This window comes from Passer domesticus, chromosome 19 (genome assembly GCF_036417665.1).
Source record: "Passer domesticus isolate bPasDom1 chromosome 19, bPasDom1.hap1, whole genome shotgun sequence".
Classification (NCBI taxonomy): domain Eukaryota; kingdom Metazoa; phylum Chordata; class Aves; order Passeriformes; family Passeridae; genus Passer; species Passer domesticus.
Genome location: NC_087492.1, coordinates 6,705,207 through 6,730,718, shown reverse-complemented (window position 1 = coordinate 6,730,718; position 25,512 = coordinate 6,705,207). Strand labels below are relative to the sequence as shown.

Below are 25,512 nucleotides of genomic sequence, written 5' to 3'. Positions count from 1 at the left end.
TCTGTGCACCTTTGGTCACTCCTTTAGTCTGACCACAAGAGCAATAATGCATCCTCCCCTTGGCTGAGGAATGCAGGTTAGGGAACACCCCAGGGATGGATGGATACTCTAGGACAGGTTTATAGGGGATACAAATTACCTTCATAAGGGGTGGGGTGCTGGAGGAATTGACAATATAGTACCAAAGACTTGGGTTTTGGCAGAAGTCTGCATTTAAACTGCTCCTAAGCACTCTCAGGAATCTGCCCCTGTCATGCAGGCAGGGATAGACAAAATAATCTGATTTTGCATATGCACAGCTAAGTCTCTTGCCTGTACAGAACTCAGAGATCAAGGCCAGCGGCTGAGGCAGCCTGAAACCAGTGAAATGGACTGGGAGAGCCCCTGCACAAAGGGTGTGTGCCATGGCCTGAGTGCTCCTCCCCAGCAGGGCTTCACCCTGGGCCTGTCCTCTGCTCTGTGCCCCAGGTGTGCTCTGGTGTCTCAGGGTTGAGATTCCCTTGGCAGACCTTGACTTGGATCTGGGAATTCTCCTTTCCCCAGGCACCTCATCCCACAGGAACCAGCTTTCTGCCAAAACCTCCATCCAGTCTGGAAGAAATCAGCCATCAGACCCAGAGTCACTGAGCTCCACAGGCTGACTGCACTGGCTCTGCTTCCTAAGAAAATGGCACCAGAAAAAAAGATTCCACATTTTCACTCAGTTGGAAGGGAGTCTAAAGCACAAGACTGCAACAAACTTTCTCTCATTTTTTCCCTATATGACTCTTTGCTTCAGCAAATGGAATTTAGGACTGGGTCACTGAATCAAACTGCATGCTCCCACAGGAAGCCTCTTCATGTAGCCCACTTAATTATTAATATTTCTGCCCCCCAGTTCAACAAAGTCACAGGAACATTCCTATATTTGTTTAACTCGAGGCAACTGCTAATCTTCAGCTGCCTCCAAGTGGCATTTCCAAAGACAGAGGCCATGCTGGTGTGCCTTACAAAACACTGGTTTAATAAAAGATGTTATATGTCTTTCTCTAAATTTCACTATGCAAAGGGTAAATAATTGTTTAAACTCAGTGTTTAGTCAAGAGAGCATAAGCTTCATTGAGGCAAGTCCCCAGTGAGACTTGAGGATATGCCTAAATGATTTGGGGACTGAACAACTAATTGGCCTTTGTTATGATAGGGCCTTTACTGGATTTTTCTCCTTTGGCTACACTTTCTTTTAAAAAAATTAATCCCATCAAACTACTGAAAGAACCACCTCACTTCCTTCAAGTTTCTTCCCAACATGTATAAAAAAGATGGTTTATTGTCCTCAAACCAAACCCCTTCCAGCCTGTCAAAACCTTTCTGTAAGGCAGCAGTGAGCTGAATAATACATTTCACATTAAATTACACAACTGTGTCATCGGGCTAACATTAAAGGTAAGTCATTAATAAAAAGAGAAAATAAAGTGGTCCTTAATTATACAAGACATTAAAAGGCTGAGTGTTTTGCTTCTGCAGCACCCTCACTTTGTGAGAATAAACGTTTTAAGAGCAGCGTGAACTTTTCTGGGTGGAAATCCCTGCACTGCTAATGCAGCTCCTGCTGCAGCTGTGTCCTCGTGCCCCTCCTGGCTCCTCGGGGCCAGGCCTGTGCACAGAGCCAGTTTTAAACCCCCAGCCCTCTCACACATGGGGTTCTGCTTTTGTTTCGTTATTGATGGGGGACATGTTCAAAAGACTCAGGTGAAAGCACTTAATAGCTAAACCCCATTGATTTTCTGTAAAAATAGCACATCTTGGTGCTTCTGACAAACATCCAAACACACTCTGGAAACTGGAGCCTGACAGGATAAAGCCAAAGGAGCACAGAGGGAATCCAGGCATGGAAAGCTCAGTGTTAGGGCCAGGTAATGAGGATGGAGAGCAAGGGAGAGGGGCACTTGCTGGCTCACAGCCACTTGTGCATCAGCACAGGATGAGGGACACGCTGTCCCTCCTGCTGCCCAGCTCCCAGATAAATCCACCTGGGAATCCCCACAGCCCTTCTTCAGTCACCAAAGCCACGTGGGGACAGGCTGCCTTCTGCACCTCTCCATGCATGATACCTTACCCTGTTCTGATACCTGAGCCAGCCTTGCCCTGGGGCACAGAACTGACAGAAGCACCACTCTGGGAGGCTCCCTGGGAATTTCTGGGGGTCCCCTCCAAGCCTGAGCTAGGAGAGAGCTCCAAAGCAGGAGCCCCAGCCCTCCTGCAAGCCCTGCACAGCTGCCATGGGATGCCCAGAGTCACCACCTGGCAGCTGTGCAGGGAGATCAGGGAGGGTGCCCCAGCAAAGGCTTGGGAAAAGAAGGGTTAAGGACACCCAGGAATATCCGTGACTTGTGCTAAGGATAACCCTCCCCTGCCCACAGAGCTCAGCTAAGTGCAGGAACTTTGCATTAACCTGCTTTTGAGGACTCCAGTCAGGTAGGCTGCGGATCCTTCCCCGGGGGCGGGTGGAGCCCGACTTCTCCAACAAAAACAAATTGCAAGGAAAATTTCCAAGGAAACATGAAAGGTTGTGAAAAGTGTTGGTTTGTGTGGAAAATTTTTGTCCTATTTTTCCTGAAAAACCAAATACCTAAAAACAAAAGTATTTTTGGCCAAACCCCTGAGTTTTTCAGTATTTGAATTTCTGAACCATAAAAGAAGCACTTTTCTTGGGAACGGCAGATCAAAAAAATCCCCCTAAAATTAATTTCCTTTTACTTTGCATTTAAATTGTCTGCTTTATTATGGCATTAATTCTAGCTTCTTTTTTTTCAAGAAACAAACTCTTCAGCATTGCACTTATACCGAGATTCAGAAGATCTCTGTGTTGTGGATACAGCCTTTCATCAAGGAGACTAAAATTTTCCACAAAGTTTCAATGCTGGGGAGCCATTTAAGGCTTTGACTCACGTAGCCAAATTGGCCAGGAATTAGTTTGTAAAGAAAACATCAGGGATTTAACCATATGCACATCCCAAATCACGCCTCTACAATCTAATCTAGTGGGTTTCTTTCTGTAAATGCCAATAGAATATTTGGTACATATTAAAGGATGCTAATAAAATTTACAAGATGAAATCAGATTCCTGCCACGGACACAGTCTGTGTCGCTCTTTGCACCTTCCAGGTTTCAGCAGCACAGTACAACAAGGTGCATGGGGTGTATTGAAATTAGTTTGAAAACTGGAGGGGTGTCTGAGTGATTTCCTTGCTTGGTGGCAGCTTCCCTCTGGTGCCTGCTAAATCATCCTTGCCAAACATTATTTACCCCTGGAGCTAATGAAAATGCTTTGAAGAGCAAGTCTCAGCATACCAAGTGTTAAATATTTCACATGTGCAGGGGTAGCCTTCACATTAAAAGATGTCTCCTTTACCTTGGAGTAATTAACACATTTGAACTGTTCTGAGGTTAAAGGGGGGGAAAAAAAAGTATAAAACCAAAACAAAACAGAAAAAACCCTCAACACCAGGTAAAGACCAGACACCTGAAGTTCACCATGCAGTGCTAACCCCAGGAGATCATGGGATGGGTTTGCTGGGTGCCCCTCACAGGAAGAGCCCAAAGTCTGTTTGGGCTTCTCTTTATCACAGAGAAGCTTTGCTGAATTCAGAAATGGCCACTGTGAGGTAAAGAAAATAAATAAATAAATAAATAAACCTTAAAAGGGGTGGTCTCCATCCCCCTACATAAAACCAGCAAGAGACACCCTGAGAGGGGAGGTGGGACTGGCTACCACAGGATACTACAGAGCAACACCTTCATCAGCTCTTTTCCAATGGCACACCAGGAAAAACAGCTTGTGCCAAACAATCTCCCATGCTCACTCCTGCCTGGCTCTGCCAGCAGCACAATTCCTGCTCCTCAGGAGCCTTCAGCCCTGAGAAAGGAGCACATTTTTTAGAGAGTCCCCAGCTAAAACACCAACAGTGTGTTCTGGCTCCATTTCAGATCAACTTCCTTTCCACCAGCCTTGGAAACAGTAAGTTGTGATTCATGTGCAGACACTGCTGTATTTCCATTATTATTAAACACTTATTCCTGCCTGTCTGTGGGGTGGTACAGGAATTTCTGCAATTCAGATCCCTAAAACATCCACACAATTTTGCAAGAGCCTTTCTTAGGACTGAATGGGACAGCAGAGAGCTGGGGATGGTGGGAATTACTCAGAATTACATACAGAGCCTTGGGCTTCCGTGTGGAACAATTTTGCACCAGTGCAAGCATTTTTCATCATGGCCAAGATGGAAATCAGGAAACCAAATAAATCACACAGGCCTTGTCCATACAGCCTTGGGACAGGACTCCCACCAGGTGGATGAGGATCTCCTGGAGTTTCCTGAGTGGCTCTGGAGCCCACAGTGATGGGCAGAGCATTTCTGGAGCCTTGGGATGAGCAGCTGATCAGTGGAGCAGCAGCACTGCCTGTGTTGGTGCCAGGCCCTTCCCGGAGCCATGCCCGGCAGGATTCCTGGAAGCTGCTCCATGGAGTGGTGCTGGCACTGGTGTTCTGGCATTTCATCAGCCAAGTGGAACATAATAACCACAATAGGGTGTTTTTCAGGAGATGGGCCTTTAACCCAAGGACCTCAAATCCCCTTTCAGATGTTCATTATGCCACGAATTCCACGCATGTGGAGATGGTCACAAATATCCAGATCAGCAGAGCACTGTAAACCCATCTCTGTTCTCACTGTATAGACAGGATCTAAGATGTCATGGACAGGTTAAATGTTCTGGTTTGATTCCCAGGGATAATAAGGGTAGGCTGAAAGTAGGTCCTCAAAATGGAAAGGCTAAACAGGATGGCTTCTCCAAAATGCTTTCCAGAAAATCCAGCTGGAAATACCACAATGAAAGCTACAATGTGCTGAAAATAAAAACACACCTGATGCCAGGCCTGAAGGTCACCCTTTTTAAATCCTGAAAAGCCAATGACAGACTCCAGTACCAAACCAGGAATGTGGAGTGCCTTGGTGAAAGTCAGCACCACCAAACTTCAGCAGAGCCACGGTCTCTCTTTCTTTCAGATCCCGCGCCAGAAAAGTATCCTATAACTTCAAATGTGGAATGAAATTCAGGTGCCTAAACTCCCCCTGCTCTCTCATCTATCCCTGCACTCAAATCCCACACATGGATCCAGGGTCAGCTTCAGCACAGGGAGATGGAGCTTCACCCTCCAAATCTTTCATGGTGCTTCTTCCAGCAAGTCTGTCCAAGAGCTCAGATAAGGAATTATTTCCCTGAGCTCCCAATTCAGTATCACCGTGCCTTAGCAAGCTGCTCAACTCAACAATTCTTGTTTCAGAGTTATAGAGGCCAAGCCTAGCTAATCTTTCTTTAGAATTCATTCCCCAAATCCCTGAATAACTTTGGTTGCCCCGCGCTGCCCCTTCCGCACACTCCAACGTGCGCCACGCTCCCCGTAATGAGGGAACTAAACCCTCACACAATAGCCTACGTGTTTTATTTCACATTCCCCACTGATTAATGCTGAATGCTGCCATACAGAACATCCACACGCTTCACACTTAATGCTGCAATATCTGTATCTATATATATACATATATACTGCAATAACCTTGCTGCTTTACTTTACAGCCGCCAATTTGTGCAGATGGCCACAGAGTATTAGTCACCCCAACATTACCCTCCTCCTCCTTCTCCTCCTCCTCCTCCTCCTCCTCCCAACAGCCTTGTTCTCAGTCAGCATTTCACATGGCATTTCCTTTCAAGGTATCCATGGCTATTTTTGGCCCCAGAGTTCCTGGTATATTAAACGCAATGAGCCACATCCTCGGCTGGTGTAAATGTGCACAGCCCTAATTCGGTCAGTGGAGCTGGGCCAATTCACAGCAGTGGAAACAGTCCCATAAATCTGTTATCAGACCAATACATTAAGGCAGCTTATTCAAACTACTTCTGCTCTGCTTGTATTTATTTACAGATAACCCACAGCAGGTAAGGCTGATGGTCCTGAACCACAGCAGGGACTGACTGGGGATAAGGACAGACACCCAGACAGGTCAGTCAGGCACTGCTCTGGTATTACTGAAAAACCTCTTCTCTCTGGTCTCTTTTTACCTCAACAGCAATTTGTTTCAAGCCCCAAAATGGGCGAAGACCATTTTAATGTAAAAGGGAAACCAAAGTGTAGCTAAAAGTGAACCTTGCCACACCTCCCCATCCTGAACTGTTTCCTGGTTGAGACATCCTCTGTTTTCCATCCAAAAGCCAATTTTTTTACCAGTCTCTAGGCTGGCCTTTCAGAGCAGCCTGTTTCATACAGAGTCTTCCCAAACTCTTGGTAATCCAGCTGAGCAGCAGCTCCATGTACCATGCCTACAGCCTGGAGACACTGGAGAGCAGCAGGGCACAAGGGAAAAACCCCAACCCATTAGACTCTTGTCTGAGTTCCTTAATGCTTTGAGGTGAATGATTTAGGCTGTAAGAAAAAGCCTCCTGACAACAAGATCTATTAGTGTATGGAATAATCTTCCAAGGGAAGTGATGGAAACATTGCTCCTTGGCACACAGCTAGTGTTTGTCCAGACTAGTTTTTAAATATACAATCCTGAATTGGCACAGGAAAAGTCTAGTCGAGGTAGTTGCTCTTATCTATCTCCATATTCTAGGATAAATCAGGTCATCTCCTTTGTTCTAGTCTAAAAATTGAGGAATGCACTTAAAACAATTCATGCAGTTTTAATCAGCTATGATCTCCCTTTTATGATCCACATGGGTTGTATCTTATTAAATTAGATATATCTAGCTGTTTCTTTTTAATCATCAAGTTTTTCTAATATAAGGCAGCAGCACTGTCTAGCACAGCTGGCACAACCAGGGCTGTGAACACCTTTGGGTCTCTCCCTGGCTATGCCCCAGGCTCCCAGGCAAGTAAATAAACCTCTACTTAAAAATAAAATCAAATCACTCCCTAATTTGTTTTTTGTCACTCAGAGAGCCTGGGACTGACTTTGAAAGGTCATGAGTGTTCATTGCTCTGGATAAAGTCACCAGCTGAGGGGAGCTGGGGTAAATTTCTGAAAGAGAAGGACTCAAAGGCATGGAGATAACACAGCATTTTTGTGGTATAAAAACATGAAAAAAAGATCTATACTGCAGGCTGAATAAAGACTGAGAAGCACTGCATCTTGAGAGTGGGGATTCCAGCCACAGTGTTATTTTGAAAGATTAAATAATAGTAATAATGTTCAAAACTGAGAAGGAAGGTGAGTCCTGCAGAGTTTTGCTTTGAGAAAGACTGGCAGCTGCCCCTCCTGGAAAAAAAAAAAAAAAAAGATAAAAATGAACACGTGCTATTAGCAAATTCCTATCTTCTGCAATGTGAGGTCTTCCTCCCAGTGCTTCCAGTCCAGCACCCCTCCCTCCCCCAGCAAAGGGGTCACACACAGGATGCCAGAGCTGAGTTCTCGTGCATCATCCAGCTGGATGGGACACAGAGCAGCACTGGAAAATGACAAATTCCTGCCTTTGCCTTCCCAAGGGCTTTGCCTGTGATCCCAGGTGTGACACAAGAGCACAAAACCCCCGTGAATTCTGAGGGGCTCGTGGATGTGATTCCCTTTGTTTTGTACAGGCCCCCACCCTGAACAAGGCCCCTCCAGGGATGGATTTGTATCCACCACCCTCCAGAGCAAAGAAACCTCAATATCACAGATCAACAACTTAATGCATCTGCCTCAACAGATAAAACCTCAGGTAGGGGCTTCCATGAGCTTCTGCCCGTTTCTTACAATACTTAAATCATTCCTTGAATTCACTGGAAAGAACTTTTTTAGTGGCACAAAATTGTTTGAGAAACAATAAATATACATTGGAATAAATGTAAAAAATGATAAAGAAGATACAGAGCAGCCACTCCAGCAACCATAAATTTAGCCATATTTTCTTTCCAAGGTCTCTATATCAGATCTTATCTCCTGTAGGAGACTGGTTTTCTTTCTCTCAACTCCCAAACACTCATCTGTTGTTTTGAAAATGAAAAGCCTGACAGCAGAACAGGACGTCTTCAGAAGAACATGTCTGATATGAGAAAGTCACAGTAACTCTGGTATTGCTTAAGATTCCAACCACTGTTCCTTGATTCAGAGTCTGCGCCATTATTCAGTGTCAAATTTGGTCGAATTGTGATTAAAGAGTGTGCAATGGGTCAGAATAGAGTCAAGATGCAATGGATTTAATAGAGGGCACGGTCATATTTGGGGGCACTGAATAGTTTCTTGAACAGGAATGCAGAATTGAAAATAATGCACATTTCCTCGAGTAGTTATTTCGTAATTTTAGTAGGGGCTTGTGAGCTTATTCTAAATATAACGGCAAGGGGAATTCATGAAACATATCAAAGCAGTTGAAAGTATTTTGGTTATTATCAACTGTACTCTGTAGCTGCTTTTTGTGCAAAATAACTGAATTCCTAACTTGATATTCAAAGGGACAAATGTACTACTCCCCACAGGGAGGAGGTGCTCACTCCCTGGTGTCTGCAAGCACAGTCTGCTCTTCTTTTTGTGTCTGGAGCTCCACTGCATGTAGTGAAGGAGTTCTAGCCCTAAAGGTACACATATGGATCTTCGAGTTCTCTGGAAAGCCAAAGCTATTGGGGGCTTCCTGCACTCCTTGTTATCACTCTGCAGCATCTGGCTCGTGGTCAGCTGTTTCATGTTACTGACTTCTACATTTGTTTCTGAAGAAATTAGCACAGCTTCCTTCAAATGCTACATTCTGCAGTGGTTTTGGTTTTGATTGGAACATCTCGTTGTTCATCTTGAAATCAAAGTCATTTATGGAAGCTGCAGAATTTTAATGTTCCTCAGACTCAAAAGCATTTGTTTAACCACCACCAGACAAGGAGTTGAATAAGAGAGACTGTCTGCTCTTGATTTAGTGGGACCAGATTTTTAGAAGAGCTCAGCAACCAGTGTCTGTCTTCAACACACTTAAAATTCCTTTGGACGGCCTGGGTATTTATTAGTGCTTAAATGAGAATGACTCTCATGAAAACCATGCCCTTAGTGAACTGGACAGTTAATACACACTATATATTTCTATATTTCCAGCTGAAGGAGGGAATTTATTCATAACTTCAACCTGCAATTTAACAGCAGCTTTTGAGTCTCATTATTTCTGCACTGGTTTTATTGTTCACCCAGAAGGCCCATCTGCACCACTGCTGAGCTGTGAGCTGTGTTCAGGAATTGCTGCCTCCTACAAAATGATATGCAGGATAAAAACAAAGAGACAGGATCTTCTTAGGTAACTTTTGTTTAAGCCCTACACAGAGAACAGAATAGATTAAAGCAGTGGGAAAATAAGAGATCAAGTCTTGTGATGTGGCATAGGGCGCTCCTTCCAGCCAACCGCACTTCATTTCTCTCCTCTGGTGCTTCCAAGTGGTTTTCTAGGATACCCCTGAGCAGAACTCATTGTAATAACTGGAGGAAATAAATTAATGGAGAATTACCACAAGGTTCATCTAAGAGAAGTTTTGATAAACAACACTTCCAGGCTGAGATATTCAGCACAGCCTGAGGAATGTGGACTTTCCCACTCCCGTCAAACCGAGCGGCTGTCGGTGCCTCTGAGTCAAGCTGGGAAGTGGCTGCCACAACCACCGAAAGCAATCCTGCAGTTCAGGTGCACTCAGAGATCAAGAAGTGCCCCTAGACTGAACAGTTCTGACAAAGCAAGAGGTGAAAGAAAAAGCATCTGACCCACCCAGCTGGCAGCAGTGCCAGACTCAGGCTCAGCCTCAGCCAGCAAATTCTGAGGGGAGTTGCAACCTCTGCACTCCCAGTCTCTGTTGAGAAAATTGTGAAATCTTCAAATGGAGGAGACAGAAAAAGGCACAACAGGGGAATCAGTGCCCAAATGCCACTCTAGATACAGAAAGATGGCCCACACATGTGCAAACCAGAACAAAAGGCTTATAAAAATCTGGGCAAATTAAATATTATCATATTGCTTCTGTCTGGATTCTCCCCAGGCAGAGTCCCCTCTTGGCAAAGGGATAGCTCATCCCTGAGCATTACATTATTTAAGTCTTTTCCAGACCAAGATTTAGGCAGACCTTAATTGGTGCTGGTCTTTAGGCTGGCTGGCTGTATGGACAAAACATTTCCCACTTGAAATGATTTTGAAACCACCACTGACACCTCTGCAGCCACAGGTACACCTGGTACTTCTGTATTTTAAAAAAGCAACACACACACACACCTCTGGCACTCTGAACCCAGGTTCTACCTCATTTGTACTCATAGGATGCTGGTGAAGTCATCATGATTGCAAGGGATAAACGAAGGTTGACGTTGGCCTGTTTAAATTAGGATTTTTTTAAAAACCTGTATATTCTTCCCATTGCTAAATCTTTCACAGAGGCTACTAAGGCAGAGAGCTGCTGAGCTAATCCTCTTTGACTCCCTGCCATCCTGGCAGGTACAGCAAAGCCTAAGGTAAAGTGGAGCATCAAAAGGAAAATTAATGTCTTCTAACAGCAATTAGAGGAAATTATTTAGATATAAATCTTGTTTTATATCTTCTCATACTTGTTTTTCAATCTTTCCCCTTTGATTTTTTTTTCCTTTCAGGCTTTTCAGAAAGAAACATTTAAAATCCATCCTGTAAACCAGTGGCATAATTAGCTGCATGTTACACCTGGTATTTTACTCTTCTACAGAGTAATTCCTTTGAGCTTTCTTTTTTACTAAGCCCCGAGGTCTCCTGAAACTGAATTTACTTGTTCTCTCATCTGCTGGCTGACAGGAACCAAAACCCGGGCAGGAACTGTAGGGTGCCCTCCTGCCACCCCTTCTGCAACTCCCAGCCATGGCAGAGGGTGACCAGAGGTGCCAGGTGTGCCCAGCCCTCTGAGGGCAGGTAAATTTACCTCCTGGTTGCCAGCACTTGGCCTGTGCCATGGAGCAAAGCATGTAACCTAATTGTGCTCTGATAACATCAAACAAAGTCTCTCTGATCCAGCTCCTGGCACTCAGCCACCTTATCTGGGGTCTGATCTGACAAGGCTGCCGATTGATCAAATCATTATCTGCTGCTGTAGGTGTATCATCTAACACCAGCCAAATTCCTCCAGTTGCTGCTTCTCTTTTCCAGGGAGGATACAGGGCTGGGGCTGGCACCTTCCCCGTGGAGCTGGGCTCGTGCTCACCCAGGACAGGCCCTGCTTTCTGTTTCTCCAAAAGGGTTGCTGTGCCCACAGTGTTATCACAGAAAACCTGCAAAGAAAAGAGGGAAAAACAGTTATCTCTTCTCAGCACTGAAATCTCCATTTCCACAGACAGCCCAGCACAGCTAAACCTGCCGGCCCTTCCAGCTTTGCCACATCCTCCAAGCCTGGCTCATGCTGTGCAGAAAGTGGCACCTTTTGGGCCCTGTTTCCACTTCTCTGTTTCTCCTCACAGGATGACTCATTGGCAAAAATCTCAGCTATTTGTACCTCTGCAAACCTGATCTCCACATGAGCCTCCCCCTGGAAATGCCTTCCCCTGGAAATGCATCCCTGTTACTGCCCACAAAGGGCAAGGCCTGGCTTTTACCATTCCCTCATAAAGCACCAGGCTCCTTAAATTCTGCAAAGAGTCTGAGAATGAGATTTCCCTCTGAGCAGGAACACACAACTAGTGCTGCTTTCGAGAAGGTTGAATTGGATTTTTGTCTGGAGCTACACCTGAGGTGAGCCAGCCTGGAGGGCTGAAAGTACCCAAGGCCCACACAAACTGAGATCCCACCAGGCAACTCTACATTTTGGGCAGCTTTGCTTTTGTTCCCATCCAAAGAGGGTGAGTAGAGCAATTCTCAGAGAAAAAAAGGAGGCAGTCACAGAACCATAGAATGTCCTGAGCTGGAAGAGACCCAGTGAAATCCAATTTCAGTCAACCACACTCCAAAACTCTGCAGACACCTCTCGGCCCTAAGCTCCTGGTGAAGCCATTCCATTTGTGACATATCCCATCTCATCAGTCCCCAAGGAATGAAGATGACACAGGTGGATGTTTCTCCCAAGAACAAGCCTTCTCCTCCTTTTGTAACCTTCAGTCTCAGAGTTACAGAAAGGGCTTGGCAGGGCCAGGAGATGCTGAACCCATTTTAGCACCACTGATTCAGGTCAGCATTTCATCTGGCCACCTCGTGGCACTTCCCGGAGTCCTATTTCAAAGTAAGCTATCCAAGGTAATTTATGTGGTTTATATGCTTTATTTTATCCACATAAATCATGAAACAAAGTCCATAGGGAACAGGCACTTTATACTTATCATAATATGTAACTTAGTTCCCCAGAGACTGAGTATGTACAGAACAGCTAATAAATGGTTCGAAAAAAACCCTAGGTCATTAAATCTTGTTTTATATCTTCTTGTTTCCATCAAAGTATGCAGGAGTGGAAATTCTCTTTCTAAGACAGGCTCCTACTTTTCAGCCAACTGGGAATAGAGCCAGCTGAAAAGAGAGAACCCCACATACAGCACTGACAGCTGTGCACAAAATTCATGAGCTCAAGAGACAGACTGCTGCAGAGACAGGTGTCCGAGATCTAAGTTTAGCTTGGAAGATTAAAACAGTATCTACTAAGAATGCATTTATTCTAATCCTCTCTGTGCTAGAAACTACACATGCATCACTGATGTACACATCCTGGAAACATCTGAGACACATCTTTCTTGTGCAGGATTTTAGCCCATTGTGTTCAGGGATAAAATGGGTTAGTGCTACGACCACAGAAATGCACAGCCCAGCAGAGGGATGTTCCTGCTGTCTGAGGAAGGGCTGGGAGCAGTTGGGATCCACGGGCACAGAGAGGTGGGGTCCAGGCTCTGCCCACCCTGGCAGGGAGCAGCCCCACCCCAGATGTTCCCAACACATCGAGGCGAGGATGTCTTATGTAAATAAGAGCTCCGAGGCAGATCAGGTGTGGCTCTTGCAAGACAAATGTGCTTGGGAATTATGTATGATTCCATGTTTAGCTACCCTGGTACAAATCCAGAGTAATTCTTTTGATCTTAAGGCAGCACTGCTCTAAATACACATTAAATGGAGGAATGTACCCACTGTCCTCACAAGAGCCAAAGGTACAGGAGGACTTGGCTGTGGCACCTCCCCAGTGGAGTTACAGGTTGGAGGGAGGCTCTTCCCCTCACTGGCCCGACTGGGTGAAAAATCCACTTCCTTGAGACAAGCACAGATAGAGCAGAGCAGATTTTGATGCCTTGAGCTTATAGTCCCTAAATTAGAGGCAGCCTGGGAAGGCAGGAGATCCAGGTTTTTACAAGAAACAAAGGATGAATCACATATTTATCATCATGTGATATAGTGCAGTTGCATTTATAATTGTCTATCAATACAGGTAGAAATTATCATGTTAATACAAAGAACTTGATAATTTGGGTGACAACAAAGTCATAAAGTCAACACAAAGGCTTAATAAACTTCACTTCCTTCACTCAGTAAAATACAGGGCAGGTGCTCCCCTTTGGAACACTACAGAGCAAAATTCCTGGGTTCATAACAAAAGATTTACAGATTCTTTCCTCTCAAAATGTATTGAACCATAATGGTGGAAATTTTAGAACTATTATCTCTCCCAGAGAAACAAAATTAACAGAGGGCAGGGTATTCTAAAAGGGCAGTCTCTTTAACCACAGGATTTCTCCACAGCTGTCATGTTCATAGATTCAAGAAAGCTCCCCGGTTTTGTTCGGGGGGAGAATGGAATTTCACATTCATGAAAATTTGCAAATACTTGTTTAATTCAGCACTTTCACAGGGAGACAACATATCATTCCTAGGATCTCATGGCAAAGCTGCTCCTAAGGCTATCACAGAGATTACTGTGTTGGCGCCAACCAGCACAAAATTATAATACATGGCTGGAGCTGCCATGCAATTCCTGCAAGCAGCAGTAATCCCTATCCTTGCATCATCAGCCCCAGCCAGCAGGAGGTCATGTGATGGGTGCTCCAGACGATGTGGGGGAGGACAGGAGCAGGGTGGATGTTTTTAATTTATGTATTTAACATATCTGTAATGGGCACCTGAGAACTGAAGCTGCAGAGTAACTTTTCTGCAGCCTCTGGGAAAAGCTCTGTGGGGAATTGGCTGGGCAGTGAGAGGATGTGGAGGTGAGGAACAGGGCACAGCTTCAGCAGGAGCTAAACCAGCCTAGGGGTGGCCACGGCCACACAGCTGCAGAGTTTGTAATTCTGAACACCTCCACAGCAGGCAGAAAAACCTCTGCTCACTGGGGAAGAACTCCCCAAATCCACTGTACCCATCACCCAAGGCTGGGGCAGGTTCTCCCATCACTCCAGCATCCCAAACACCTAGAAAATTAAAAATAATAATGAGAATGATCCCTGCAAACCCCCCTATGTAGTAGGGAAGCAGTGGCTGTCCCTGCAGTGCAGAGGGACATGAGGGCACAGACTGAGCATTTTTCCTCAGAATTCCCCATAAAATGTGGCAGACTTCCAACATGTGGTGCTTTCACAGCAGGATCAGCTTTCCATGCCGAAGACTGGTTAGGAGGGGGAGCAGTGGGAACTCCATGGGCTGTCCTCAAAGCCTCCTCCTTGGGCTTTCCCACAAGCACATGGCAAAGTGACTCCCAGTTAACAACTCATCACAAAATGAAAAAGCATCTTCCCCTCCCCTCTGAGGGAGCTCATATGTAGCTCATGCGTAAACTGTTTAACTTTGTCTGCTGGCTCCTCAGGGCTGGGTCTTTGCAGTTTTCTTTGTGGATTCCTGCCCTAATGCAATAGGAGACACCAAGAAAAAAGAATAAAAAAATAATCATTCCAGCACTGATATTCATGGACATCCCTCAGGTTTCTGACAACCCAAGGGTTTTGCCCTTATTGTGATTCCATGGTAATTCACAGCTGTTCCTCTCCCCTGGGACCAGACCCTCCCAAACCCACCACAGCCTCAGGACACCACAGGAAGGGTCCCACATCTCACAACAGTGAGACCCTTCAAGGAAGGCTTTACTCAGGCCTGTGAGGTTAAAGCTTCAGGGTAAGAAGCATTAATATGTATTTGAAATGGAGAAAACAGCCTGGGTGGTGAACCCAACAACTCTGTCTCAGAGTTAAATCCCAAGGATCTTCCTTCCAGGGCTTGGAGACGCCCTCACCATCCTGCTCCACCCACGCCAGGTCAACAGAGGAAACAAGACCCCAGTGAGCCACCAGGCTCATTCTTTTCTTCTCCTAACATATTACAAGGCCACTAAATGAAAAGGAATGCTCTTTAATTCTTCAGCTTTCAACCCTTCCCAAGCACCGCTTCTTTAGGGATTCCAAACCAGTTTGACAATACATGGTTCTTTTGGTGTACGTGTGAGTTTTCGAGCAATATTAAACAACTAAATTAGATGTGTGCATAAAACACGCAAGACTGCCTGGATATTAGGTGGTGTCTTGTTATATAAAGGCAAGAACAAAGACCTTTATATTGCAGCAGGCAGGAGCAGCCCAGGTTTGTGCCCAGGTTCACTGCTGGGAAGTGAACTAATAGCTCGGGTGTTTTAGGCACCATTATTCATGGCTTTTGTATTAAGCCATTCACATTCTTTTAAATTCCTTTTTAGGCTGCCCCTATTATTTTTTAATCCCTGCCATTTCCGAGGCCCCTGTGGCAGAGCTCTGCAGTGCTGGTGTGGTGGAGGCTCCACGCCTGGGATCACCATCCTCAGCCACAGCACGGAGGCACCAGCTCAGTGTCCTGTGCTCCCTGCAAGGGAGAAGGAGCTCCCTGGCCAGAGGCCAGTGCCCTTCAAACCAATCTGCACATGGCCTAATCAGAGCTGTGGTCGGCTCTGTATCCTCAATTTGTTGAGTCACATCAATTTGCTGAGTTTCCTCTCCCTTTAGAAAAACACACGAGTGCCGTTTTCTAAACATATTAACTCTCTTCAGGCTATTTTGTTGTGTAAACAGAAAGACAAGTGACTGGGCATTGCAGGCGAGAAACTGATGCTCACTGTAGCCTGAATTCTTTGCAATTTCACTGGATTTGTTACATCACTTTAATGTATCTTTTGTTTCATGAAGCCACTTTGAGAATTATGCTGCACCCTTTTTCTTAGACAACTCCAATTTAATTACAGTTGGGAAAAAAACCCATTACACTGCCGGGGAAGGACGTCCTCCAGTTAAAGTGTTGCACATCTTCATCCATGCTCAGAGACCTTTCCCGGTGCCCAAAATGCCAATGGGATTAAAACTGAGGTTGTCAAAGCCACAAATTGCCACCAAGATCTTGAAACCTTTGCTCAGTCACAGGTCAGAGATCTCCCCTCTGCTGCCAGTCCTACAGCCTGGTGTTCTCCTGAACCCCGTCTGGAGCCAGCACAGGCAAGAGGCACAGCAGCCAACCCACAACAATCCCACCATTCCCGCTCCTCAGCACTCCTCCCCAGCTCTGCTGCTCCCTCCTGCCCACGGGAAAGGCAGGCTGGCCTCAAAACAAGTCCCAGGAGGGCCCGACTTGCAAATGAGGAGGGCAACACAACTGGATTTGCTGCAGGCTGCAAGAAACAACAGACAGACTGCTTAAGGTGACTTCAAGGTCAACAGCAAGCTGCTGTTGATATTCCCTTTCTCTTGGAGTTTTTGCTGGTATCTTCCATCAGCCTCTCCCCATCACTTCTGGGAAGTGCAATCATCTTGGTGGCTGTTGTCCACCCCAGAACTGCTTTTGGATGGGGCTCTGTACACTGTTAGTGAAGCACACCATAAAACAGGATTATTCCTAGGCTGCCTCTTTGCAGGATGTTTTCCATGTCACCATGCACAGCTTGTACCAAAGCAAAGATTTTCAGCTTTCTTCCCTTTGTACAGTAAAAACTAAAGCCCAATATTCATTCCCTTTTGTGTTACAAGATCACAACCAAGCTGCCAATCAACTGGCCAAAGGGGTTATGCAAGAGTCAGGTTTACTGTAAAGTTGTACAAATTTTATAGGACCACAAACACTTTAACTACCATGATGCTTAAAACTCAAGAGCATTTGGAGAACAAGGGGAGTTATTCAGGCTCCACACCATTTTGGCAGCATGTTTTCCAGGTGTATGATTTCACCACATGGAAAAACACAGCCATTGCCAAAGTGAACTCATAAAAACCTTTGATGAGTAAAGTTTGGATAAGCACAAATCATTTGAACCGACAGTTGGTCCAATTCTCAAAGGGGTTTGGCAGACATAATATAATTCGTGGTTTCACACACAGACCATTTTTCCCTTCCCTCCTCCCCCCAAGTCTTCACTAATTCGGAAGATGTTGTTCTAGAAGGTGCACTGGGTTGGGTTTGCTCTGTTTTTCTTTTCCCCCGAAGGGTTAGGCACCACACTCTTGCAACTCAAAGCCATTTGGGGATGTGAGTAAGCCAGCAAACAGGTTTTCCAGAACTGTGTTTAGATAGTTGCATGATCTGCCTAATAGACATTAAAAAAAAAAAAAAAAAAGAGAGAAAAGAAAAATTAAACTCTGGGTCTCTCACCACCCATTTGCTAGCAGGCACGTAATATAAGGCAAAGGCTTTAACAATCTCTTCCTCTGACACATTGGAACATGTTATTTCAAGATGTGTGGCGTCATTTAAGGCTGTGCCATGAGATAACAGAGTATTTACATCTCAGGGCTGGGAGCAGGGTTGCTACAGCTTTTAGACATTATTGACATAATATTTTCTTTGATAAACAATCTATCAGGAAATTGTCATATTAATAACTGAGGTAATGCCAAGGACTGAGCAATCCTACACTGTGCAGGAGGCAGCTAGAAATAACATTAGAGAGCACAAACACAAAGAAGATGAAAATCCTGCTCCAAAAGGATTTTGCTCAGCCCTGCTAGGGAGAAAAGAGTTCATTTCTCACTCCCACTGCCCTTCTCTATCCACATGGGTAGGTCCAACAGGCAGCAGAGCTTCTGTCTCTGTAAACACAAGCAAAACCTGCTTGTTCCTCCTCACCTGGAGTGAAACACTCATCCTGTAAATAGAAAATTTAAAATTGACCAGCAATTGGGAAATTTGGGGTATTTGAGCTGTAAAATCCTGTGTTTTGCACTTTGTGATGCAAATGAAAAATAGAGAAAGATCAAATGTTTAATTTCTATAGCATGAATTATAATTCTCAGTAGACTTCATACACCTCATCTTCAACAAGTCAGCACGTTATCTTCCGCTTGGGTCAACAGACTTCCAGCAAATCAGTAGGGCTTTTTCTCCCAGCTTTCATTTGAGGATTTTTTTTCCACAGTTCAGGAAGAATTTGTAAACTGATATTTGCTATTTGTAACTTCCCAATGCCCAAACAAAATCTAAAATATTCAAATTGCCAAAGTAGAAACTTTGGGTGGTCACGTAATGTGTCTCTGTCCCTTGCTCAGGTGTATAAAAGAGAATCAGCAACACACAGAGCTTCTTGAAATTATTTCACTCTCTGTGCAAGCTTTGCCATATTTCCTTATAAGCCTTTCCAGTAAATACTCCTGAAAATTCATGCCTGCAAATTCACTGGATGGAATAATCAGGGTAAGCACATGCAAAGCAAGAAGCAAACTGAATCACCTTTTTGTTTGCTTTTTTGAAATTTTTATTATTTGCACAATTTGTCCCAATCCTCCCTCTTTTCACCCCTATGAATAAATCACATTTCCTCCTACAGGAATTCCAGGGTTGGACAGAAGTTGCCCTCATGCAAGTCAGAGGCAAAACCACACCAGAGGTGTGGGCAACATTCTCAAATCACCATCTTCCACAGCAAGATCCAGTTTTTCTAAGAAACCAAGTTGTGTTTTTCCACAGCTGCACTGCTCTGACAATTGTCCTTCCGAACATCCCTGTGCTTTTTGGGGCCTCAGGTATAACGTGCCCATGCAGTGGGGAGGTTGGGAATGAGCTGGGCCTTCCCTCTGCAGGATTTAATCCCAACAAACTCCCCTTGACTCCAGTCGAGGCCCTAAGTCGTGACTTGCTGCCTGTTCAGCTTCCTGGGCTGTTCTGAAGAGCTCAAGCTCACACAAGCCTAACCATTCCCCTCACTTTTACAAGCATATTCATGTTTGCTGTCAAACGCATGAGTTACTTTTCTCCAGGCTATTGCAAGAGAGCAACCAGTAATTACTGCAACTGCACAAAACGCTTTTTTATTTAGAAATGTATTTCAAAATGGGTTTGGTGATTATACCATCACTCTCCCAAACTAGGGAGTCGCTGGCAAACTGTTCTCCTGCTCTGGATTTGTAGAAGGTTGGTGCATTTTGATTTCCTACAGAATAATATTTCCTCTGCCCTTCCCTTTCCATCCTGCACAAAGTGATTTTTACCTTCTTTTTATTCTGTGCTTTTAGGGGCTTAGTGGAAGATTTCCAGACAGGAGGAAGTGTCTTAAAGCAGAGCAGAAATGCACATTCAGTCATTTCTGAAGCTTTGCAACACAAGTTCTTTGTGGAGAGAGGCTCCAAACCTTGGCTTGCACGGAGAGCCCTTGGGGAAGGCGCTTCCCTGCACGGACTCAGGATGGCACCAGAGCTGGAGCTCTGGAGCTGGGTTTGCACTTGGACACCCCACAACAGCTTCCAGAAAAGTCTCAGCGTTATTAAATACTAAACACAACACACACTTTTGATAATCCAACTTTTATTTTGTTATCTACACTTGAGTTCTGAATATCTTCCAGGAAAATGTTCTGCCTCTCTCAGGAGAGACCCCAAAGCCTCCAGATTTCTAGCAAAGTAGTTCAGGAAGCAGGAATTCAAGTTTCAGCTCATTAGTTTTGTTTATGAAATCAAATTAATATATAGGTAATATATATTTATGGACTTGTTTATATAGCAACTTACAAATATGATCTATTAATACACCATACTTGTTATATAAAATTTTAATATGTATTAGAGAAAAATCCTACAGGCCCCCAGTGAGTTATCCTTTCCACAGAGTCCCATGTTTACACTGACTCCAGCTGTTTCTTTGGACATCAGTGAGGACTGTCAATAGGACTTTTCCTACACATGGTATATAATTACAAGCTCAATCCTTGAGTGACACCAGATTTCACAGATTTAGAAACTACATAAAATCATACTTCTCTAATTAGCTTTTAATCAAGCACCAGCAAGTAAACATTTAAACAGCTGAGCCCAGACCCCCCTTTTTCAGAAAATTGCTTCCACTGACAATTAGTGTTGTAAACTTTTCCTGTTGTCCTTTTGCAAGAAGAAAATATTGTTGTTATAGACAACAACTAAAGAATACTTCACCTTTTCATTCCTGGTCCTACAAAGGCAAAAAAAAATACCCTTTATTTTAGCTAAAGAAAAAAAAATAGGCTGGGCACAATTTTTGGGGTTGAAGGCTTGTTAATAAGAAACTGGGACCTCATTCTAACCTCACTGGTTAGAAGGTGAAGGATGAAGATGGCCTGGAAAAGGTGATTTGGAGTAGTCAGGTCTCCTACTCCTCTGCTGCTCCACACTTTGTTAAATATTCATTATTATTTATGCAAATCTCCAGCTCACCACTGTTACAGACACTTCAGCATGCAGGACCATCACAGAAATCAGAACAAAACCTTGCACAAGGACAAAAAATTTTGTTCAACATATCTGCACTGCCCATTTCTTTCAATTTTTCTTTGTGTGAAATCCTCAGCCCTCACAGAGCATCTACTGGGCTCTGATTCCCCTTATTTATCCCTTTATTCATTAATGAAAGCATCCTTAGGCAGAAGGTGTTGTCCAGCTCAGAAGCAGGCTGAGTTTCTCAGCTCCAACTTTTATCCCAGCCCAAAGAAAACAGGTATATAAATTGCAAATTTATGTTGGATTTGTCACTTCAGCTGAAAAAATAAAAGTCATCAGCCTGAAAGTGCTTACACATTTTCAAACCGAAATTAATAAATTAATTTCAATTAACAAGAAAATACTGCAGGCACTTTAATGAAAGGAAGCATTATGTATTGAGTCAAACAGCATTTGATTCAGCCTGAACCAATTCCCCTTTTTGGTCCCTTCACTACTATCACCATCCCTCCAGAATCCAAGGAGCTTTTTAAGAAACATTTTCCTTGCAGCTTTTTGAAGCAGACTGCTCTTATTCCCTGCAGCATTTCCACTCCTTACTGCCTCTTCCAGGAAAATTTGTGCCTACCAGTATCAAGACCACTGAAATTGAGAAACTGGAGGAAATCTTGCTGGAGACAAAACTGTCCCACTTGGTGGTAAGATCAGGGACAATCCCACAGATTTTTGTTATTCAGGGAAATACGAAGCTGCTGTGGAAGGCAGATTTTGTCCATGCCCAGCCTGCTGGGACAGGAGCTTGTGAACATGCACCCTCCTTAGCCAAAAACTTTTTGACTCGTTCCATCCAAGAAACTGTTCCTTTAAAAAATTTTTTTAAAAGTCAGATCCCCCTAAGCCACTGTCACCCAGGGGTCAGAAACTACTTAAAATATATAGATGGATCTGAAGGAGTGTAATGGTCTGTAACGACAGATACAGAGCCCCTCCAGCTGGATGTCACAAAAATTAGAGTAGTCACTTTACGAGGAGATGTGGCAAGAGGGATCCCTTCACTGATGCTTCCACCAGAGCTCCAGCTAATTACCTGCCAGATGGACACGGATGTGCTCAGAGGGGCTGGCTGCAGTCAGAGGGGGTGTTTAACATCCCCTGGACTGCTCTGCTGCTGTCCCCTGCCAGCCCTTCACCTCTGATTCCACATGAATGCTCAGGCTGAAATGCCCAGCTCTGCTAGGACACAGATATGGATCCATTGGCCATTTTGGCAATGCTCAAGGACATTTCTGCTCACTGATTTGCTCTCTTAGCAGCTGGGGATTGCTCAATCTGCTCAGCTAGGGTCTCAACTGCTGCCCTTGGCCACTGAACCTTCCTTTAGTGGTCCCATCCTCCTGCAGAGCCATAACGTGCAGCCTGTCCTGGTGGGAATAGGCTCCAGATTTGGACACACAACAGAGTGGGACAGGTTTAGGAGGTTGGGCCCACAAGGAGTGGAGAAGGGGGCGGATTCATTGGTAATGTCCATTCACAAGCCTTCTTGGCTTGAAATGATGGGAAAAACATGGGCTGTTACTTGTTCCCAATGCTTCTCCATCCCTCTCCAGCTGGCTGCGGCCTCTCCAGCAGAACAGGTTGGGATTGCTTCCTTGGAAAGAGCTGGGAGATGCCAGCTCTCCTTTCTGCATTCTGCAGAGCACCATGTGAAAGAAAAGGAGCCCCATTTCTGAAACATCCCATACAGGGAGAGATGTTCCCAACCACACAAACAGTTTTTCTAAGATTTGCAACCCTGTGGCATAATTCCCAAAAATGGGCACTGCACAGCAGCTCTGTGGATGTGACCTGTCCTGTCATGGTGTGGCTGCTCTGGCAGGAGCCTCACACAGCACAGGGAACACTGCACATCCAGCACAGTTTGGGACAAGATCACTTGCAAAGCCCAAATGTGTAGTCCTGGTCAAGGAAACTTCTTCATGAGGGAGAACAAATGAGGCAGAAACATCTCTGGGGCTCATTCCCACCACTTCCTCCTGTCCTCCTGATAAACCAGCCCATCCCTCCCAGGCTGTGCTGCCGTGCAAAGCTGCATCACACCCCTGTGGGATTACCAGAGACCGTGTGTGAATGGGAAAAACCCTCCAGGTTGCCACAGGCACCTCACCCTCTCACCAAGGCACGGCTTGGACTGGCAAATGGGGTCCTGTTAACCTGAGCAGCACCACAAATTACAGCGTGCAAACGTTGATGGGCACCACACCCTGGAGGAGGGGAGGGGATTGATGTGCAGCAGCGTGACAGGGCTGGACAGAGGCAGCAAGACTAAATTGCCATCACACGAAAGCTGCTAATTGGAGTTTAACTTGTCTAACCAGCCCCTCTGCAGCACATCAAGGACAAATTTGCTACCACCCTGGAATTTGTACTCTCAGGTCTGCATTCCTGGTTTGCCAGCATTTAATGTGTGTTTCAGGTGGAGCCAGGAAGGGCTTTCCTAAAATTGATCTTTAATTGTGAGTGTAGACCTAAGGTGGGAATTCAGCTGGATGATTTACAAATGGGAGGTTTGAGGGTTGGTGTGGTGGAATGAAATTTGCTTCATCAGAATCCACAGCTGATCAAATTCAGATCCCTGTGCAGGTTTCACTGACCCAAAGCAGTCAGTGGAATCACTGAGTCTTCAGGACAGAATTTGATTACGGACACTAAATATTATTTTTGGAATTGGTGAGCTTTCCTGGAATTCTACACAAAACCTAACTTTGCAAACAGGTGTTGTGAGATGCAGAAGACACAGGAAAAGCAGCATGGAAAAATCAGTAGATGTCATCTCTCGGATGGAAAGAGAGGAATGGGTGATGACCCTGCTGCAGGACAAAATAAACTCTTCCAGCCACACCAGAGACCCTCCTTTAGCCAGGCACTGCTGAACAGAGAACTTCAAACAGCAGCAACCCAGGTAGAGACCCAGTCTGGCTCCTGAGGTGCTGTTGACCCAGAGCTAAACTAATTAGCCCCTTTCCTCTTCAAGGGTTCTCAAATGCCACTTGGCTGCGTCACTCCACACCGGAGAACTCTGAAGCAGACTAATTACACTGGCAAATGTTTGATTGAAAATTACACTCAAATGGCATGGACTGCAAGAGATTACCTCCCTTTCATACAAGAGGCCTGATTCAAGGCTCTGAGGCAGCTCCCCTTTAAATTCAGTGTAATTCTGCAAGTCCAGGAAGCATGGAATAGAGAAAAAATAAACTTATTTTTGGCACACAGGCCAGATTCATTTTACCAGCAGTGTCCCTCTGATGCTGATGCAGCCCAAATGTGGCTGGTGAGCCCATTACAACCTTGACTGGCTCAGATGTGGGCAGGAGGAGGGAAACACCACCTTATTCTCCATGGACAGCAGCCCAGAGGAACAGCTCAGCCAGAATTTTAAGCAGCTAAAATGCTAAGCATCGAAGTGAGACTCTGTCCCAAAACTTCCTGTGGGTTACATTTGCACCTCAGTTTCTCTACCTGTAAAATAATAATTACCCAACACACCAGTTCTTGTAGGACTTAATTAGCACTTGTCAACCTCTTAGAGCTCCTCAAGGGAAGAGGAGCTGTGCACCACAAAGTACTAATTAATGGACAGAGCCTTTGGAACAAAGTATACGATTCTGTTGTTGTCAGATCTAATAGAGTCATAAAAAAGCAGGGCTGGAAGGGATATCAAGAAGTAACCTAGGCTGTCCCCCTGCCCTGAGGCATGATCAAGTATATCTAAATCACTCTTGATAGATGAATACCCCTAAATCTTGGGATGCTGGAGCTGTGGATTAAAATAGATAAAGATGGGCTCGTGTTACACGTGCGTTGGGCTCTGACTGTGCTGAGCACAGACAAACACTCCCTCACAGGGGGCCTCTCCAGGGCTCCCTGCAAGAGGCTTTGCTGCACCCACAGGGAAGGCACTGAGCTTTGTTCCTCCAGCTCAGGAAAGGAAAAGCCCCACTGCAGCACACCAGCCCCAAATCTCACAACTGGAATTGATGAGACTCTCAGAATGGGAAAAACTGGGAACAAAGCAGAGAGAAGTTAAAGGATCTGCTCGTGGTTGTGAGGAGCTTCAGGCAGAACCAGAAAATGTGTGCAGGTCACCCAAGCCCCAAACAAGGCTGGAGTGCAAGACTTCCATTCCATAATACCTTCTGACCATTTCTGTTGTGTTTTCCCCACTTTTCTGCCTGCTCTGCAGTCCCAAGTGTCCATCTAAAATACCATCTGGCCTAAGGTATTGTAAGAAATTATACTCACTTCCAAAAATCTAAAAGGTTTATGATATTTGCCTTTTAATTGTGAGAGTCAACCATCACATTACTCATCTATCACAGTATCATTCAGATGTGGCTTCTGAAGCATTACACAGCCTTAAGTGCAATACTCCCCTTTTTTAAGCTACACAAAAGATTTTTAGAGGGTTTTGTTAAATGGTTTAATTGTAAAAATGTGTCAATTCAAGCCATCTTTCCAAGACATACATGCAAAGTATAGTAGGAGATACCTTTTATTTTATTAACTTCATACAGGAAAGCTTTTGAAACTTATACTTTCTTCATCAGCCCGGTGGATAAAAGCTAAGCCAGGCAACTGATACAGCACTGCAGAAGTTTATTAAATTAACCAATTAAACTGAGGCAATACACAATTTACAGAGGCCAAGGCAAACAATAGAAGGTGGAACACACTCCCGGGGCTGAGGCCATCCAGTCGTGTCAGCATTTCCATTATGAAGCTACTTCAGAGTTATTGTGGGAGGTGTGCAATAAAAAAAAAAGAAAATGGTTTAAACCACTGAATTCAGTCATTCTTAGGGATTCCCAGACATGCCCAGGCGGATGGAAGAGCAAGATGCAAACCAGTTTTTCCCTAATTTTGTCACTC

General features: G+C 44.8%; 1 long non-coding RNA gene across 1 annotated transcript; it reads right to left on the bottom strand.

Annotated features, from left to right (window-relative positions):
* Positions 1–8,120: 8,120 nt before the first annotated feature.
* Positions 8,121–11,810, bottom strand: LOC135283633 (uncharacterized). The gene is made up of 3 exons (XR_010349319.1): positions 11,351–11,810; positions 11,202–11,268; positions 8,121–9,471 (listed from the first exon to the last, which is right to left on the bottom strand). It is a non-coding gene; the product is annotated as an uncharacterized LOC135283633 (long non-coding RNA).
* Between the last annotated feature and the right edge of the window lie 13,702 nt (positions 11,811–25,512).